Below are 19,134 nucleotides of genomic sequence, written 5' to 3'. Positions count from 1 at the left end.
CCAGGTCGAAGAACAGACGTACAGGATCGGTTGGGAGAAGCACCGATGAGGAGGACAAATCATCCTAGGAGAAGGATAGGACCTATCAACCAACCAATCGAAGAAGTAGCAGGCACATCTAGATCGGAACTAGATCGGAGACGACGAGTACCAGTCGAGAGGAGAGACCGAGCAGAGGCTCATTGATGTGGTCGCGATCCATACCGTCTCCTTGGCATATATACAAAGACGAACTAATGAAGCTGGACCTACAGAGAGTGAGCTTCATCGAAGATGCAAGGAGGATGCTGAATGGAGCGACGCTATCCGTCAGCAGATTGTACTCGATAACCGGCGTAGACTGGTTGATAGCCGCTAGCATAAATTTCAGCTCCACGACGGCCTTGAGATTTGCTGATTTGGAGGGACTGCCCTCCAACAACACAATGGGACCTGTGAATGCAAGACCGTTGCAAGATGTGAGATTGAACCATGATGAGAGGAATCGTGAAGAAAGGCCAGGAAGATTCCTGACGGCGAGAGCGCCGATTGGACAACACGTGAAGATATTTAGGCAATTGACGACACCACCGGGTCATGTGAAGGAGAGAGTGTACCCAAAACTAGTGAACCAAGATGGTGATGCCCAGAGATATGGCGGATTGACAGCGATAAAGAAAGATGAGACCATCTTCGCCGCCTACGACAAAGCAGAGATGAGAAAGGCCAGAATCATGGTAGTAGCGAATTCAGAGTTCGTGTACACCTCTAAGTCTTTGTTTTGGCCGGACGTCATAATGCTGGCCGCAGTTGACCTAGACCTATTGCAATCAGTGTCATTGGCTATAGGGGTACAAAGGCAGACAGAAATGAACCCGATAACGATTGTGTTTGCTGGCATCAATGACCATCTGCACAGTAGAGGTTTTCTGAGCAGGCTCAGAGATTCTGCAACAGCAGAAAACGCAGTATGGCCGGCGATAAAAGACATCCTGGAGTCGATGGGTGAAGTGGTGGACGCGACGAAGGAGGGATCATTCAATAAAGTGACGTTGAGAGTAGTATTTGCGTTGTCTCCGGGATATGCACATCTCCCGGATGGACTGAAATTTGTGTATGCAATGGTAGCCTTACTTTCGGAGGGAAAATATGATGTGATCATATCAGCCCCGAATCGCATGATAGAAATGGAGAACCTGAGGCCACTTAAGGCTGAACTGCCTGCAGTATGGTCAGATATCTCAAACGCGATGAGAGGGTTCAAGGACCACGCGCTACACATGTTAGTGTTGGACGAAGTGCTGGGGTTGGAACTGTCCAACTTCAGTCGGCAACTCAAACTGAAACCAGGAATAGATGACGACCATCGAGTGATCACGGCAATGTCCAACGACTTGTGGTTCCGAGCAATGGAAGTGGCGAGTGAAGACACGAGAAGAAAGAATTCACTGGAGATGAGAGCTCATCTGGAAGCGATGGTGCTGAGAACCAAGCCGGAAGCAAACCAGTGGCTACACCTGAATCCTAGAGTAGCGGCATTGGGTGCAGATGCTTTTCAGCAAGGCCCAGTAATGATCACTAAGATACACGCCTACTTGTTGAAGGAGGTGAACCTGGCGGAAAATGCCGGAGAAAAGACAGCTGAGTTCGTGAACAGAATGTGTCAGATTACTCTGGAAACCTTCTGGACCCAGGAAGTGAAGGGACAGGAGGGATTTGAAAGGACAGACAGCATGCTGGAAGGGTTGGGAGCCGGATGGACCGCGTCCTTCTTGGCAAAAGTTTACCCGAAAGTCTCGCACTATTTGATAAAGGAATTCCTCCATGCAGTAGTGAAAGTATCGATAGTGGAATTAATAGCCTTGTTCGTGACGTTCGGAGCGGAGAGTTTCGTAAAAGGACCGGCGATACTGCTTACGGATGGAATACAGAACCTGCGACTAGATGGACTTCTGACATTGATCGCAATAACCCACGGAAACTTGGGAGGACTGATGAAACTGGCACGTTGTCCAGAGCAGATGAAAGAGAGAGTGAGGAATCTGGATATGAAGAAATCCACGGACTCGTGGAACAAAATAAGAGACCTGAGACACACTCTTATCCAGTATCTCTTGCAGCAAAATCGCTTTGGAACCGGAGAAGACGAGACAATTGAAAGAGAGGAAGATGTTAGACGACATGTTGGAGGCATGCCGCTATTAACTGATTTGAGCTTAGCTATGAGAATCGATCCCTTGGCGCTGATCAGAGGAGTCACGGAGTTCGTGACATTGATCTATGGACCAGCAGTCACCTTTGCGTTCCCTGACGTTAAAGTGGAAGCGTATAGGAGGTCGGTGCTGCACCTGAACCTCATATCGGCAGTGGACGGTAGTACACTGAACTGGTGTGAGCAGCACGCATTGCGAGAGCTCATGAGTGAAGATCTGTTATTTGCGAAAATATCGGAGCCAGAGATGACAGTCATCAATTTTGACGATCACTTCTGTGACCGCATGGGAGAAGTAGAAAGAGGGCACATCGAGGTGTTTCCAAAGCTTTGGAATCTGAGGCCCTATGACAAAACGAATGGTGAAATGACCAGAGTGCCTCGTCTCACAGCAGCCTATCACAAAGTGAGAGAAGAGACGAAGGACTGGGGCGATTACAAGAAGATACCGGAGGCAATCCCTGAATTCCCTCTGATAAGAAGGATGCTGCTCGGAGCAGTCTCCGTAGTACAAACTCCTAGATTGAGAGCATTCGAAACCAATGAAAAGAGAGTAGGGAATTTCTCGGTGACGATGGATCCATGCTTCGTGGGGAGAAATGCCGCCGTGTTACAGTACACACGATTTGCGTACACGGATCAAGCGACGAGAAGGCGAATAAGCAACGCCGCTACTCCCAAGCCTGGAAGATTTGATGAGGAATGGAAGGGACTAGGCTTAGCTCTGATGAGAATGAGAGGCAGGACAGAATTGCCTGAAGCCTCATTGATCCTGACCAGTGTGAGGAAGGAGATGAAAGTTGGAGGAGTATTGCAGACGAGAACTTTCCTAGCACCCTTCGGCTGCGAAGAAATCAAAGTGGTCCATGGAGAAGAGGAAGATAAATCGGCCGGTACATTGCTCATACCGAGATTCCATGAAGAAGCCGACAATGACGAACAAGGGCCATCGAACTCGAATAAGGATAAGTCAGAAGGAGATGACGGACAGGGTGGAAGCCGTCAGACTGAAGAACCCATGCAACAAGATCAAGCTGGTGGGGAAGACGACAGGGCATCGACAGGAGGAACATCCAGCCTGGATTTCAATATCTTCAGTGATCTTGAGAATAATGCAGACACGTTGGAAACGACTGAGCCAGCGGATGAAGGCATCTCGACACTGGAACCTCCGTCAGCCTTTGAGGAAATGAAACGGAATTTGCTGGAGAGCAGCTCTCCTGGCAATTCAAGAAATAACGACCAGAGAATCCTCATGGAATCACCTAGGAGGAGAAGAATAGAGGCCTCAGCCAGAGTACCTTTCTTGGGAACGCTGCCCGAAGAAGAATGGGAAGTACATCACCGAGACCACGAGAGTAGGACGGGATGTAAGCTGGACAGAGTGGCGTTTATGGAAGAAGTCTGGACCGTGATTCAGAGCTATGGGACCCAGTCCATCCTCAAAACAGGTCTCAATCAACCCCTGATGAGAGAAGTACTTGACAAGCTTGATGAGTGTGAAGGGAGACTGAGTGAGTTAGTGATCGACTCAGCCACTGATGAGAGTGAAGCGAATTCTCCCATCAAGATGACACCGCAGGACGATGAAGGAGAGGTGGTGTACCTGTCAAGGACCAGGAGAGGAACGATGCGATCGAAAATGGTGATTGATAAAATCAATGCGATGAAAATGAAGTTAGGAAGCAGAGTGATGCCGAGGAGAATTGGAAAGCCAAAAGTGGATTCAGAAATATCGATGAAAGCTGGTAACTCAGCGAAAAGGAAGCGAGTCGAAGAAGTCATGGATTTGGGGCAAGGTGATTATCAATTGTCTGGCACAGATAGAATATTAACTGATATAGCGATGGTGCCACCCATTCTCATGGCAGGAATAAAGTCAACCGGTTATAAATCCAAAAGGAGTGACCGCACTCTGACTGGAGCAACTTTAGAAATGGAAATACTCAGTCAATGTGGAGAGAGTAAAATGAGGGACTTCAAACCATCTCCCATGAATCATGGAAAGGGAAGTGTTGCAGGACAACTAACACCAGTGGAATACAACAGACTAACAGTGTCTGAGACAGTGTCGATAGATGAACCCACCGGTGGATACATGGAGATGTTGGAATACCGAAACTCGGCTAGAGGGTATGTAATGGCCCTGGAAGAAGAAAAAGCCATGGAGGGTTATCTGGAAACAATGTTGCAAGGCACCACCCTCAAGCAGAAGGCGTATGGAACTTTGGCGTCGTCTGACGTACAGGCGGAGACGATCGAGCAGTTAGTGAGCCTTCCATGGAAAGCAGTAGTATTGAGGTATTTCGAAGAAGAAATGAGGACTACGCCAAGAATACATGCTCTCGTGGCAGTACCTTACGTAAGGACAGAGTTACAACTCAGGCTCGCCTGGTGCATGATGGGACTGACTCGCGAAGAATATGACTCAGAGGAAAGAAAAAGGTCAAAAGAAGAAAAGGTGTTCCTTATGACGAATCTGAGGGATCTGATAGTCCAGGAGGGAGCGGCAGTAGCGTGTGCGAAGCGGAGAGATGCTCTCTGTTTCATTAGATTCCTGATAGAGCAGATTTCAGTACCTGCATTAAACACTTGTGTTAAAATGTTGAGGGAAGGCGATGAGCGAACGAAAGCCTTGTTCTTGCTAGCACTGCTGGACATGCAGCAAAGTAAACCGATGAGGGTGAACATGAAAGAACCTGAAGAATTGGAGCCCATGAAAAAAGATAGATGAGATCAGGAGATTCTCAAACAAGGAGCTGAGACTCACTAAAGAATCTATGGGAGCATTGCCGAAATCCAGTGAATACTGTGGACCGATCAAGAAGAAGTCATATAGCTATGTATCTGGGATCATAGGGATAGCGTACAATCCTTTCCTGAGTGAAGACATACGCGATTGCTTCTTTGATTATGAGCAGGCGGTGTTACTAAGATTCTGGACGTCCAGAATTGTAACGATTAAAAGCGTCAACAATTCACAGGCCAAATTGGGACTGGTCTTGGAAGAAGAGGTGACTGCACCTTCAGTACCAAAATCCGACAAGAGAGTGGAGTTTGGGTGAGGATTCTCAGATGAATTACTGAGAACGAGCTTGATGGCAGTGTGGGAATTGATGAGACCATCATGGTGTCCTAGTCCCAACGCTGACTCAATATTACGGGCGACACAAGACATACAGAGGGAACTGAATGCAGACTGTAACCTGCGTGACCTCAACATCATATATAATGTGATGATAACAGCCTCTAAGAGCAACGGAGAAGATAAAGTGGAGTTGCCTGGCTGGGGACCAGAAGACTGGGTCAAACCTGGTAGCTGTCTGGCGGAAGTCTGTGGACTAGAGGGTCACGTTTGTGGAAGTCTAGACTGTGTGAAAACCCTGGAGAAACAACACAAGCAGTTGACAGTATTGTTTGGAAATGTAGTGATGAAAGCAAGAACGGAAACGGAACTGATAGCAGATTGCCATGGAGGAACCGATGTGAATCTAGTGACAGCACTAGGATTCTACAACATGTTTGGTTCTTTAGAGTCACTATTGAATCTAGAACAGAAACATGAGATGGTCACAGCCATCAGCGTAGAAGTATTCCCAGGAGTTCTGCAGACCGAGCAGAAGTATATAGGAAAATGGAGGGAAGCAATCGAAACAGAGATGAACATCAGACACAGCGAAACTTATTGTAGACCATCAGGAGCACGATATTTGGTGGGCTCAACGTTGGCTCCAATGTGCAAGAGCAGATATCCTGTACATTTCGTAGCTGTGGACGTAAAGAGTACAAGAACGATTGTGGATCAAGCCTTCTCAGTGCCGAAGTGTGTGAGATTAGCGAGGATGTCTGAAAAGTCTTACGAGTTACTATGTAAGATGTTCTCAGCAATTCCAGAGAGAACCAAAGAAGAGTTGGAGTCAATACTAGGAAAGAAGTTCATGGGATATGTGAGCGGGAACTTCAGTGACTTCGAAAAACAGAAACAGGGAGGATCAACTGTCACAGATTACAATGCAGTAGATGAGAATGATGAAATCCACCGAGTGATGATGGAAGTGGAACCATTGCTGGAAGCTTCGGGAAAACGTAATTGGAGAGGCATCATGTTGACGCATGATGAGTTTCCTTGCCACTGCTTGCTGCAGACCTGGTGGTATCCCAAGCGTAGTAATCTGATGTTGATCTGGGACTCTGGAGAGCTGCTCTCCATGGGTTTACCAGATTCATCACAGCCCATAACAATAGTGATAGTGGGAGTTATGATGGCGATACGATGGCTGGAAGCTCATGTGAGAGAAAATAATAGACAAGAGGCACCAACGAGAGAACATTTGCGGAAATTAGATTGTCTAAAAGATTTAGATCTTTTTGAGACAATGTGCAAAGTTCTAAACATTCCGATGGAAATGAAGAAGATATGGGCAAGAAAACGATTGATGCCATGGTTCAGAGCTAACATGACTGCATGGTTGTACGAGTATGCGAAAAAGCATATGTCGAAACATGGCAGAGTGTACAGTGAATATCAGCTGGACATTGGGGCAGGAGCTTTCAAGCGAGCTTTCGTGACTCATCGGAATGCAGTGACCACCGCTGTGAAAAGAATTTCCAGGACGAGCGAGCGTAGTGGAAATGAGAAGGCAGAGATGCTGAAAGAAGATTTGGAGAGAAACGTGACGTTGTGTCTCCACAACAGCTTCTGTAGAAACAGAGAATCAAACGTGGATCCCCTACCTTGCTGTAAACAGAGGGTGGAAGAGCAGAAGTGTTGGAGGACGGCTTCCAACAGCGTCAGGATAGTCAATGACGTGCTACAAGACACGGAAACCGAAAGTGCGGAGTCAGTGTCACAGGAGGAGGAAATGGAGCATTGACGAATGGTCGAGAAAACAAGAGGCAGCAAGAAAGAAAATTAGAAGAATTTAGAAGTTTTAGAACTTCTAAACGACGAAAAAAGAAGAGAACAAAGGGATGATGAAGAAACGTCAAAACTCAGAATTGTTTTGTGTGTGAAAAACTCAAGTGAGAAACCAAGCAACCAAGTTGCAATTGAAAACTGAAACATTTAGTTGAGTTTTGGAATTGTTGCATTTATAAATTTGCATTTTGATTTTAACAGAAGTGGCTTTAGAGACACTTATTATTTATTTAGAAAGGCTCGAGGGAAGAGTATATTTAAATATTCCAGCCTGCATGATTGTTTTTAATCACTTAGGAAGACTGATCACTTTGTGGTGATGTGGAAGGCTTGAGTAATCTCTCGAAGAGGGAGATTGTTTCATTGTTCTTTCTAACCACAAAGTTTCTTAGTTTTAATATTTAGGACAATAACAAACAAGATTTCCGAAGGGAAGAAGCATTGTAGGATAATTTTAGCTTGTTGGTTGGCAGGACTGTCCTGCAAGCCAACACCTTTTAAATCTAGGAGAAAAGTTCTAATCGGGACATTGACACTGGAAGTCAGAAAAAATCTTAAGTCATATCCTCAATGTGCAGATTAATGAAAGAATTTGAAGGCTATAGTGATGTAGTATGATGCCATTTATATTCTGCAGTGAGTCGATGTGACGTGGATAAAAGTAATTTCGTGCATTTTGTCAATTCTGTTCGATGACACTGTAACCATTTTACGAATATTGCGCGATTCAATGAGGACATTGACCGGACTGTCCGGGGAGTATGTGACATTCGACCAGAATGGCCAAAATGCAATCTCTGCAGAATTCGGAATTTTAGCAGTAAGCCTTCCGGATTGGTGGTTTTTATAAACTAAGGGCGTTATTGGAACGTTTAGCCAAACGGTGAAGGCTGGAATATTCTAGTATTTTAAAATTTCAAAAATTCGAATGATGACGTCACATTTCTGAGAAATGCTGAAACGGCCATTTTAACAAAAAACGAGAGAAAAAACACAACAACAACATTAGTTGCGTTGACGAGAACAACTTTATCGAAATTGAGGAAATCGAAATTGAAGAAGACGACAACGAATTACAGAGAACGTTCCGAGTTGCAACTATTGTGCTGCTACAATAGTTGCAAGGCCGTTGCGAACAACGGTGAAGGGTAAGAAACCAGCCTTCCGTGTTGTCGTGAAATCGAACTTAAGGAGCTTGATTCACCGGATTCAAGAATCCGGAAGGGTCTCGGGACGGAAAACTTTTATTGACTCATATGAACTTTTAGCATCCTGTCATGTCCTGACTTGAATTTAATTGATATTTGGATTAGTTTTGACAAGGATGAGGTGCTAAGAGTTGGGGGGGAAAGGGTTGATCCATCTTCTATGGAGATGATGATTTTTATCAAAAACAATAGTAATATAATAAGTAGTAGCCCTGTTTTTAGGAGTGACCTCGTGGTCTGGGGATACTGAGACCCAGCCATGAGCTCACTATTTTTGCATGTAATTCAGTTAATTTGAGCGTTCTGGTCGAAGCCGGAGAACAGTAACGTTTTTGTCGACCCGATGTTAGAAAAGACCACCGAAAAGTACTGGCTTGGTAGAGACGGTGAAAAACATGCAAAGCTCTGTTTAGACGCTAGCCAGTCGTCTTAAGACTTAGTTTTGTTATCCGTCGATATGTATCTTCCGGGCGAATGTTACACATCGTGAGCAAATATATATATTTTTGACGCTATTTTATCCGGCATTGTGTTGATGTATATTAAAAACAGTACTGGGCCGAGTACTGAACCCTGGGGTATCCCACTTTTTACTGGCTGCCACGCGGATCTTGAATAGTTAATTACCAATCTCTGTTGTCGTCCCAAAAGAAAATTTGTTATCCAGTTCAAGGTGCTTCCAAGTACTCCATACTGTCTAAGAACTCCGATCAACTTTTTGTGTGGTACCGAATCGAAAGCTTTCTTGAAGTCCAGGTGTACCGCGTCGACATTTTCATGTTCGTCCATTGCCCTGACGAAGTCATCATTTCTTTTCAGGAGCTGTAAGTTCAGTGAACGTGCAGATTGAAATGATCTTTTTCATTGAAATGATCCATTAAATGCTTTCGAACAAACTTTTCGAACAACTTGCAACATATTGATGTTGAACTGATTGTTCTATAGTTATATGCCATCGATTTTTTACCTTTTTTGAATATTGCAGAAACGTTATCCATTTTCCAGTCTTCGGGTAATTTGCTTGTCTCCCAAGAGGTTTGGAAAATAATCAAAAGTGGTTTTAAGATGAATTCTCGTAATTCAAAGAGGACCCTAGGATGAATTCCATCTGGTTCAGGCGACTTTGAAGTGTCAAAGCGATTGAGTTCTTCTCGGATCTGTCATTCAAAGCGATTGAGTTCTTCTCGGATCTGTCATTCTCGGATCTGTCATTCATTGTTAGCTCCAGATTGTCATCAATGCTGGCGGTTGCTGGAGGGCTGATGTCCCAGTAACTCGGGGTTTCGTCAGTGAAAACCGATGCAAAGAAGTTCGAGAGCACTTCTGCCTTTTCTTCGTCTGTGTCAGATAGCATACCATTTGGTTTTATTAAAGCGGGGATTGATTCTCTTATGGTAGTTTTTTGGCGCACGTAACTCCAGAACTTTTTCGGATTAGTTTCAACTTCTGATGATATTTCTTTTTCACGTGTGAGTGCCTCCGGTCGTGTGGCCGATCTAACTTCATTTCGTTTGGTTTTATATTTGGTCAAATTTTCGGCTGTTTCATAGTTTTTGAATGTTTTCCAGACTTTTTTTTCTTTTATCTTCATGCGCACCGCCCTTGCTAGTGGCATTTTGTTGCCACTGCTGTGTATCTTAATTAAAGGCACGAATTTTTCGACTAATTCTCTCATGCAGTTTTTCAGTTTTTCCCATGTATTTAACTGAACCGTTGGGTCAGCTAGATGGTTTCTCATCCAATGCTAGTCTCCTTTTTCATAGTTTCAGCGGTTTTTACATTTCGATTTAACCTTTTTTAATGGCACATCTATCTTGACAAGGACGTGGTCACTTTTTCCGATTGGTGCCTCTAACGTGGTGTCTAGATCTTTTAAGACTATATCTGATATCACAAAATCAAGCATTGATGCCTTGTCTCTGCCAAAAAACCTCATAGGCTCTTTGATATGTTTTGTTAGTAGTGCGTCCTTTACTGCCTCTATAAAGGTGAACGCAGTGCTATTTTCATATTTTAATGTACTCATGGCCTCCCAATCTATCTCTGGTAGATTTGTGTCCCCCACTATTAGCGTTGAGTCATTTGATTGTGTCTCGTTCAAATTGGCGATCAAATTTTTTAGTTGGAGGTTTTTTTCTTTAGTTGAGTTTGGATTTCTATACAATTCACCAAGGTTGATGATGTTCCCGACAATTTTAATTTTTAAAAACAAACTTTCATAGAAAGAAGAATTATTTGTGTTCAAGGAGTAGTCAATGTTTTCCATAATATAAACTAAAATTCCGCGTCCTTGATCAGATGGGTTCATATTTATTGATTTTATATTATAGTATTGGATTTTATGCCATACTGGATTCCATTCTGCACGAGAATTTTTCGGTTTGCATTCCACTATAGCGATGACATCAGGCTTGCATTTTTCTTGATTCATTCTCCACGTGATTTCGTGCAGTTTGTCTTGAGTTAATATGTCTATGTTTGGGTACCAGATTAATAAAGACCAGTTTGAGGTTTTTCCTCATTCTCATTATTTGCAACCCCCTCACAAGGTGCACGTAGTCTCCTTGTTCCTTTTCGTTGAAGTTTTTTTGCCTTTGCTATCAATCTTCTGACTTCTTCTCGTTCCTTGAGACTCCTGTCTGGGCCAATCCGCAGGTTTTTGATTTTATATTCGGCATCTTTTATTTATTCAAGTTTTTCATTATCTCGTTTACATCTTTTTCGTTATCAAAAGATACTAGCAGTGGTCTGTTTGTCGTGGCTTCATCGTTTTTCTTCCCAAGTCGGACAAAATTTGTGGCTGTTTTGTTTCCCTTTTCGAACGATGCTAGAAATGTTTCTATCAGTTGTTTGTCTTCTATCTTTCTGTTATGTCCGTCTTGGTGGGTTTTCTCAGGTGCTTTGTAAATTATCAAGTTCTTTTTTCTTCTTTTGTCGTATTCTCTCTTTTTTGCTCTTCAGATGCTTCCATTATAATTTCTTTTAGTGGCTTGACTTTCGGTTGTTAGTCCATGTCCCATGGTTTCTGTTCAGTTTGATTCACGGCTCTTGGTCCTGCTACAAACTTGTAGAAGTCGTTCATCATGTGGGTTAGGTTCGCCATTGTTTTGTCCAGATCGCTCCGTAGTGTAACCGGTTCTGGATTCTTGTCAGCTTCAATTAGAAGTTTCACCTTCGGTGTGCAGGAATTGCAACACCAGATGACTTCTGGTTGACATATGTAATCGTAGACTTGGTCAGGGATATTTGTACAAAGGTGTTCATGACATTTATCACACTCCATTACCTCATCATCGATGTTACCATAGGTCTTTTTGCACGTTTTACATTGTCAAGCGTCCATTTCACACACAGATTCAGTCCCTTTGCGTCTAGTTTTTTTGTTTTGGAGGCATTTTAAGTTTGATTTTATCAGGCCGCTCTAAGACACTTAAGTCTCAAGAAGTTACCTAATGAAATCAACTTCACGAAAAATACTGGGCCGTTCTAAGACACTGAAGTCTCAACAAGCTACCCCTAAGTTTTCATTCAAAAACACTAAGCTCTAGTCTGATTATTACTGGGCCGCTCTAAGACAATTAATTCCTAAGAAGCTACCCTTGTAATTTCAGAAAAAGCTTCTTACTTTTTATTTTTTGCTGTTCTTTTTCAACCTTCACTTCGACGTTGACTGTTTCTTTGACTACTTCGTAGCAGACTTTGACCGTTTTTTCAAGACTATTTTTTCAAATTATTTTTACTTCGGTAGACGGATATGATTAGTCTCTCAAGACGGGTGAATTTGCCTCGAATCTCGCAAGATTCTTTTGTTCCTTCTCTTTCTTGTGGATAGTAACTTTTTTACTGGGATAATGAGGATGTCCAATGTTCTCAATCTTTTGAGTATGTCTGTGGTGTTGGTTCGTTTTGTGTACACTTTTGCTTCGATCCGGTGACGCAGTCCGTGGAGAGTCGAAAGCAGTAGTTCTAGTGAACAAGGTTTCCAGCTGTTGCTGTGGTGGGGGGCCACAGTATTGTTGATCAAGTCGTGCCACAGAATAAGTTTGTCTTCATTCTTCTGGATTGAGTGGTAGTTCTTTTTTGTGGCAGGGTTGATGCTCAATCCTCCTACTAATGTCTGGATGGGGAATATTTTCTATTGGAAATTTCTAGGGGATGCGTCGATGGCCGCACGAAAAGAGCTTGCGTCAACAAAGTGGACCATAAATCTTCACCTGCAACACCTAGAGCAGCAGGACTTCGCTATTTTTCCGTTCAATAATGCGATTTTTGATTTAACTCTAGGGCATATAATACACAGTTTGTATACGGAGAAAGGAAATCTAGTTAATAAGTTTATCACAACAATTAGGCTAATCATTTTCTCAACGTTCACCGTTTTTCTCAACGAATTCTGCTGTTCTGTTTCTTTTTGCAGTTTTCAGTTGTCGCGAAATTTCGACGTTGTCACGTGTCTTTCTTTTTGAACGAGTTTTAAAAAAATAACATGTCAGTCCAAATTAACCATTCCGCTTTGTCAAAATGAACGATTAACACCACTAATTTGTTAAAATTGTCAATCTTCTCATTCAGATGCTATAATAAAAATTCGATTTCGAACTTGCATTTTGACACATTCTGGTCGAATGTCACATAACAGTATCAATGAGTCTCAATGTTTTAACACTATTGTTATCTTGAACTCAATTTTTCATTCCATTTTCGTTCTATTTTTTTTAAGTTAGTTCTTTCTACATGTTGCATCGTTTACGATTGTGTTTTGGTTTTTCAGGTTTTACTGATGATGTCGAATTGACGAAACCGTTTTAACCTTGATCTTGTTTTTATCAGCCTCTAATAACGCCAGTAGCCAGCAATGAAAGGTTGATGGACGAGGCCTTGATGACGATTGTCAGCAAAATAGAGAAATGTGAAAAAAACCCTCCAGAAAGAATTGCGAAACAAGTAAGACGGAATTAGTCCTACTCCAACAGTCACTGCTCCAGCCTTAGACGGAATTAGTCCTACTCCAGTAGTCACTACTCTAGAACGGAATTACTCACTACTCCAGTAGGAAACCAGTCAGACAGATTAAAACTCCGTTTACGCGGGTCAATAGCTCAAATTATACAGCTAGCTAAATCTCGCAAAAAAGACAATTTGGCGATTTTTAAATCTTCGAAACTCTACAAAAAACGATCAAAAGAAAAAAATAAATTTGAAACTTGAGCTCAGAACAACAATACTTTTTAACACGTTTTCAAATATACCCTGAAACGAAAGTAGCATGTAAACATTCCAAACCACTTTTCAAAACACAAAATTCAGAAACTCTCGTCGAATAAGCCACAAATTTCGACATGAAAACAGGCAAATTAGTTATTGATGCAGCACATTCATACCAAAATGAAGAAGTCAAAAAATCCACTTTCCAGTAACATTATACAAAAACACAGGAAACACTGGCAGAAAAATTTATCCAGAAAATAAAGATATTTAACGATTACAAGAACTTTAACTAATGAATAACACCTGTTTAGGTGCAACCCACAACGATATATTTCTTGATATGAATTAGATTATACATCAGGTAGAATTTTTCAAAAAAAGTCACTCTCCGAAATAGAAACACTCCATCACTTATGTGAATTTGAAAAAATACAAAATATACAATTGCTCTCTTTAGGTGTACTTAAAATACCATACGCAGGATACCTATAATCAGGCAACCGCTCTAACTTTATTGACTATGAAGGAAACATTCTTTAGTATCACACACCACTTTAAGTTTCACCACTTTAAGTTTTTGAATACAAAAGATGTTACCAACGAATCCCTATATTATACGAAAATAAAGAACATTTTGTAGATACACTATCACGACGCACTTTTTTTGGTGATTCAGCTGTCCAGTGTGGATCTGAAAATAGCCACAACATAGTACAGCTTCTAAATCCAAACGAAGATAAATATTAAAATTTTATCTTCTCACTCCATATCGTACACTAATGCCACCCCTAGAGAAAATTTTATCCGAGATGCGTGCAGTTGCTCGTAACCCAAAGATCGACCTACAATCAAAACGTTTCAATTTAATTCCGACACACAACATCACATTCATTCGATAACAACAACTTGAAGAAATTCTCACTAAAATGGATACAACACAAAGACAATCAATTGACTAAAATTTACGAAAACTAGCTAAAACAGGAGGCTTCTCAGATATTTATGGACACGACTACAGCGGTTACCTCAGAAAATTACAGAGTATATATATTTTAACGGTGAAAAACACCGTCCACTAGATTTTTTGCCAACTATTGTTTTTTGCTGTGTCAATATCAAAAACGAAATCCTAGCTTTTCTAGGATGGACCTACTATATATATATATATATAAAAAATTGGCTAACTTACCTGCAATGTTCAGTTTTTTTGGTATTCTATTTTCACTCATAAAAGGAAACTATAATACATGCACAATACATACACAAGTCAAAAGACAAGCAAGCGTAGCAAGCACTCTATTTGCAGGAGTTCTTAGAATATTTTCCGACACAATTTTTAAAAAATCCTCCTTGACGCACAGATTAGCGAATGTAAAAAAAAGGTGTCTACAAAACCAAACACATATGACACTCCACAAGACAATACAATTTCAACACCTACAGCACCACCATATGGACACAGCCTACATAATAATCATCCTCTATTATTAGTTCCACAAAATTATATGACACACTCGTAACTACTGAACAAACCTCTCAAGGTAGTAATTTCCCACGAGGTCCAATATTTCATATAACACTTTATCAACCAAAAATTGACGACACCTGTGAAAAATTGTTGATCAACCACATACAAAAAATGTTTGTTCTCAAAACAATCAACTTTTTAGTCCACGATGAGCCGACAGATTGAATACCCCAAACGTTCCCTTTCCTATCCATCAAACCTCCAACGCCATTCCTCTCGAACTTCACTCTCAGACCTCACCTCTTCTCCTTTACTCAGTTTTTCTTCTAACCACGCACAGACTCAGAAGATTCAATCCAAACAGTTTTTAACAGCATATCATACTTTAATAATTCTGATGTAGAAACGTCTGACAATTTCCTTGACTCAGAACCTAGCCTTAAAAACTTTTCTCAACCACCTTTCCAACCCTTTGTTTCCGAGCATCCCACTTCAATCTCTCCCTCCCCCTCTTCATACACTGTAGCTACCCCTAACCTTTACCCAATGTCAAGTAACCAACCCGACGCATCTAGCCCCATGACCGACAATCATCTTGAGCTTGAACTAGTAACTTTATAACTTAACAACAACACCCAAATGACACAAATAACGGATTAACAAATCACCAGCTAACCCCTTAGCCACAACATTGGATACCTCAACTGATTCTGTTAATATTGCACCGACTAGAGCTCAAAGAGTTTTTAAACTAAAGCATCTTAATACCACACCTTAATTACCGTTTAGTCGTCCACGTTCATCCCGATTATATTCCCACCACCCACAATACACTAAAACCCCAGAGCTTTTACCTCACAACCTACCATTTTCCCCCGATATACATACTATACAACATACAATGCAAACCAACTGAACCCTTTCGTTGATGAAAACGTGCTAATTACCACACTCTCCTGGATCACCTATTACAGTTTTACTAACCCATTAAAATTTCCCCTGAAAAAACAACCTCGAAAATAGTGAACTCTGTTTTACCATCATTCACCAACTCACCACTCCACTTCTCGAAAATCAATTCCCTACCATCGGCTTAAGCCAGACACTAATTAGATTCATAGCATCAAGCGCTAATCGGGTTTCTATAAACTATTTCAATCATACTTTCACTAGATACATGGAAGATACAAACACAGACATCCAAACACTAATCCTCAACAAACAGAAAAACTTTTCATTAAATCGGAATATATATTCCGTCTAGATAGCACTAATGAGATGTTTGATAATTGCTCATGCAATAACAAACACCAACGCTTCTGAGCCGTTTTTTGAATAAATTCAACCAGTGCTCTCGCACCAACATTTTACTTCTTTACACCAAAAGTAAGAGATATTCACTGCTCACATGAAATAATGCTTAAAACAAAACTAACCCACACGTAGGTACTCTTTTTATAGATTCATTCAAAAACACTTTATAACCAACTCACCATCCCGTAACTCACTTAATCATTTTATGTTCATAAATTAAAAGTGCACATTACCATATTTCTTGAATTTCCCATATTGCATCAAACCAACTAACTTACCCGGCATCCTCCGTAATTCTGATCCCGTCCGACAGATGTATACATTTTGCCCACTGACTAACACCTTTCCAATCGACCGTACCATCAAAACACCCACGAATATATACAGCCCATTGAAATAACCCTGCTCGAACACATTCACAGTACTAAATTTAATCATAAACTTAAGAAACTAATTCAAAACACGAATCATTAGTTTTCAACAATTATCGAAGAAGTGGACATCATCAGAGCGCTTGGAGTTCTTTGGCCTCTGCTTCGCACTAAAATCGTAATCAAACCTATCTTCCACCATGGATTTTCCCCCAAAACCGAACCCTCGTAAGAACGAATTATACTGTTGTTACTAATAGAAATGAAACAAAAAACTCACCCTTATTACACTTGTTTTTCATTTTCCTTTTTTAAATTTCACCAATCACTTATCTAAAAGAATAAAACTAAAATAAGAAACAAACAATTTATTTAAATTTTAAACGTTTTAATCCAACAGTGAAACTGAATTATTCAAGTGAAATAAGTTTAAAACAAATTGCAATAAAATAATAATTCTTTAGAAAAAAAACGAAGTAGTAAACCAATATAAAGCAAATGAATACAAGAAACTCACTATTTTATTTGAGCTTCTTTTTTAACTGAATACTTTCATTTAGTCGCCCACATTTCACCAAACTCGCCAAACTCGATTTCAACAGTAACTGATAACAACTCTAACTTGGCTTCACACGATTCAAACTTTCCTTCAACACAGTTAGAAGGAACTATAAGTACTTTAAAGCTAACCAACGCAGCTTACTAACACCCAAAAACGAACCGAATGTATAAAAAAATCCCAAGGTACGCAGATTAAAAATAGAAAACTATTCTTTTTAAACGAATTTCAAGTTTTATTGAAACCACTTAAAACACCAAAATGTAAAAATGAAAACCCAAAATAAAACAATCTGTTTTTGATAAAAGGACACAGCCAAAAACAAAAAAGAGAAAACACCTGACAAAAAGAGCAAAAAGTTGAACATGAAAAGAGATTCTGCTCAGAGGGACGGAAAATATATTCCCCCCTTCAAATGGCCTCACTACCCATAAGAATGTCCTGAGCATGCTCTATAGCCGGCCTAACCCACCGCGCTTTAGCCACGCTTACGACACGCACTCAATTTTTGACGAGAGTTGCTCTAGTTTGAGCGACTCTTTAAAATTACCGAAACTAAACAAAAACGCTGATGCGAAAACAACTAATGAATATCATAACTAAAACTAATCTCACTAACAAGATATAGGTTTAAAATGCAATGTAAAAAGAATTCTTAGAGCAACCGGATCGATCAGCAATACGAGATAAAAACTCGACAACAATCCGACTGTGAAATGGCAAATCTGTTGGTTTCTTGCCGTAGTCACAACCCTCACAGGACTTGAAGTGTGGACCCAACATCGAAGCAAAGCAACACATTGAAGAAGATCAATGGCCAACTCGATGTTGACTTCACATACCGATCCAAGTCACTTGGCAGTTCACACTGAGAAGTCAAACTTCATCTTTCACGTAGCCTCTCTCTAGCTTAACGAAATCAACACATCACTGCATCATTCTCAATTCTTGACTGCTTGACACAATCATTCAAGACGATATAGGCTAAACGAGACCCACTTCTTGAACACGAACAAGACTCCCCCTACTCTCTATGAAGACATCTACTCCAAAACAACTTTCTCTCCCTCTTCTCTCACGCAGTCACTGGTTCAAAAAGAAATTGGTCAGAGTAACAAGAAATCTCTCCATCCGTTCTTTACTGCAATAGGCTTTAAAATTTAAAACTCTCTAAGCCCTGGATGGGTGGAATCAGTTTAAAACTAGTATTTATATGCAATTATATTATTGATAAAACTATCTCTTTAAAACGTTTCTAACTTACCAATCATGATCCATAACTAACAATTACAATTATTTGTAACGCTGAAGCTATTCATAGTTTCAGCACCAGGGCAAAATAAATTTTATTAGAAAACAGTTTTCTCCTTCGAGACAGTTCCTGATATCTAACTCGCAGATACCAGTATACAATAGATCTATTGAGACTAGGAGATATAAGAGTAAGATTAGGATTGGTATTAGACTAAGAAGTTGCACGAATCTATCCGACCAAAAATAAGATAGCGTGATGAACAGATGGTATATCTTATCTGAAATTACTTTATGAGTGAGCCACTCCTGGACATAACTCAATAGGGAAAAACAAAAAAGCAATTTAACGAAGATACACTTGAAAAAAAAAAAGTTTTTTACCGTTCAAATAGACATAATAATTCAAAAACTCTTTTTCCAAAAATTTCCAAAAGTTTTTAGCGTATAGGTAAAAACGACTGTGACTCGAAAGAGATTTTATTTAACAACTGACATTTGAAATCAAATTAACTAGAAACCAATTTTATTTCATCGCTTTTTGAGTGTATCCTTTATCAACTGACTTTTGGTTTATATCATCATACTCTTTGCCATTGTAGCGTTGTTTGGAAAATTTTTCTCATCTATAATTTTCTGCCAAGCC

General features: G+C 40.7%; 1 protein-coding gene across 1 annotated transcript in view; it reads right to left on the bottom strand.

Annotated features, from left to right (window-relative positions):
- LOC134843655 (U6 snRNA-associated Sm-like protein LSm2) overlaps positions 1–19,134 on the bottom strand; it is a 77,872-nt gene that overhangs the window by 47,825 nt on the left and 10,913 nt on the right. The gene's annotated exons all lie outside the window — the stretch shown is intronic.

Source organism: Symsagittifera roscoffensis, chromosome 1, assembly GCF_963678635.1.
Source record: "Symsagittifera roscoffensis chromosome 1, txSymRosc1.1, whole genome shotgun sequence".
NCBI classification, from domain to species: Eukaryota; Metazoa; Xenacoelomorpha; order Acoela; family Convolutidae; genus Symsagittifera; species Symsagittifera roscoffensis.
The sequence above is the reverse complement of the archived record's forward strand: the minus strand, read 5'-3'. Positions and strand labels throughout refer to the sequence as shown.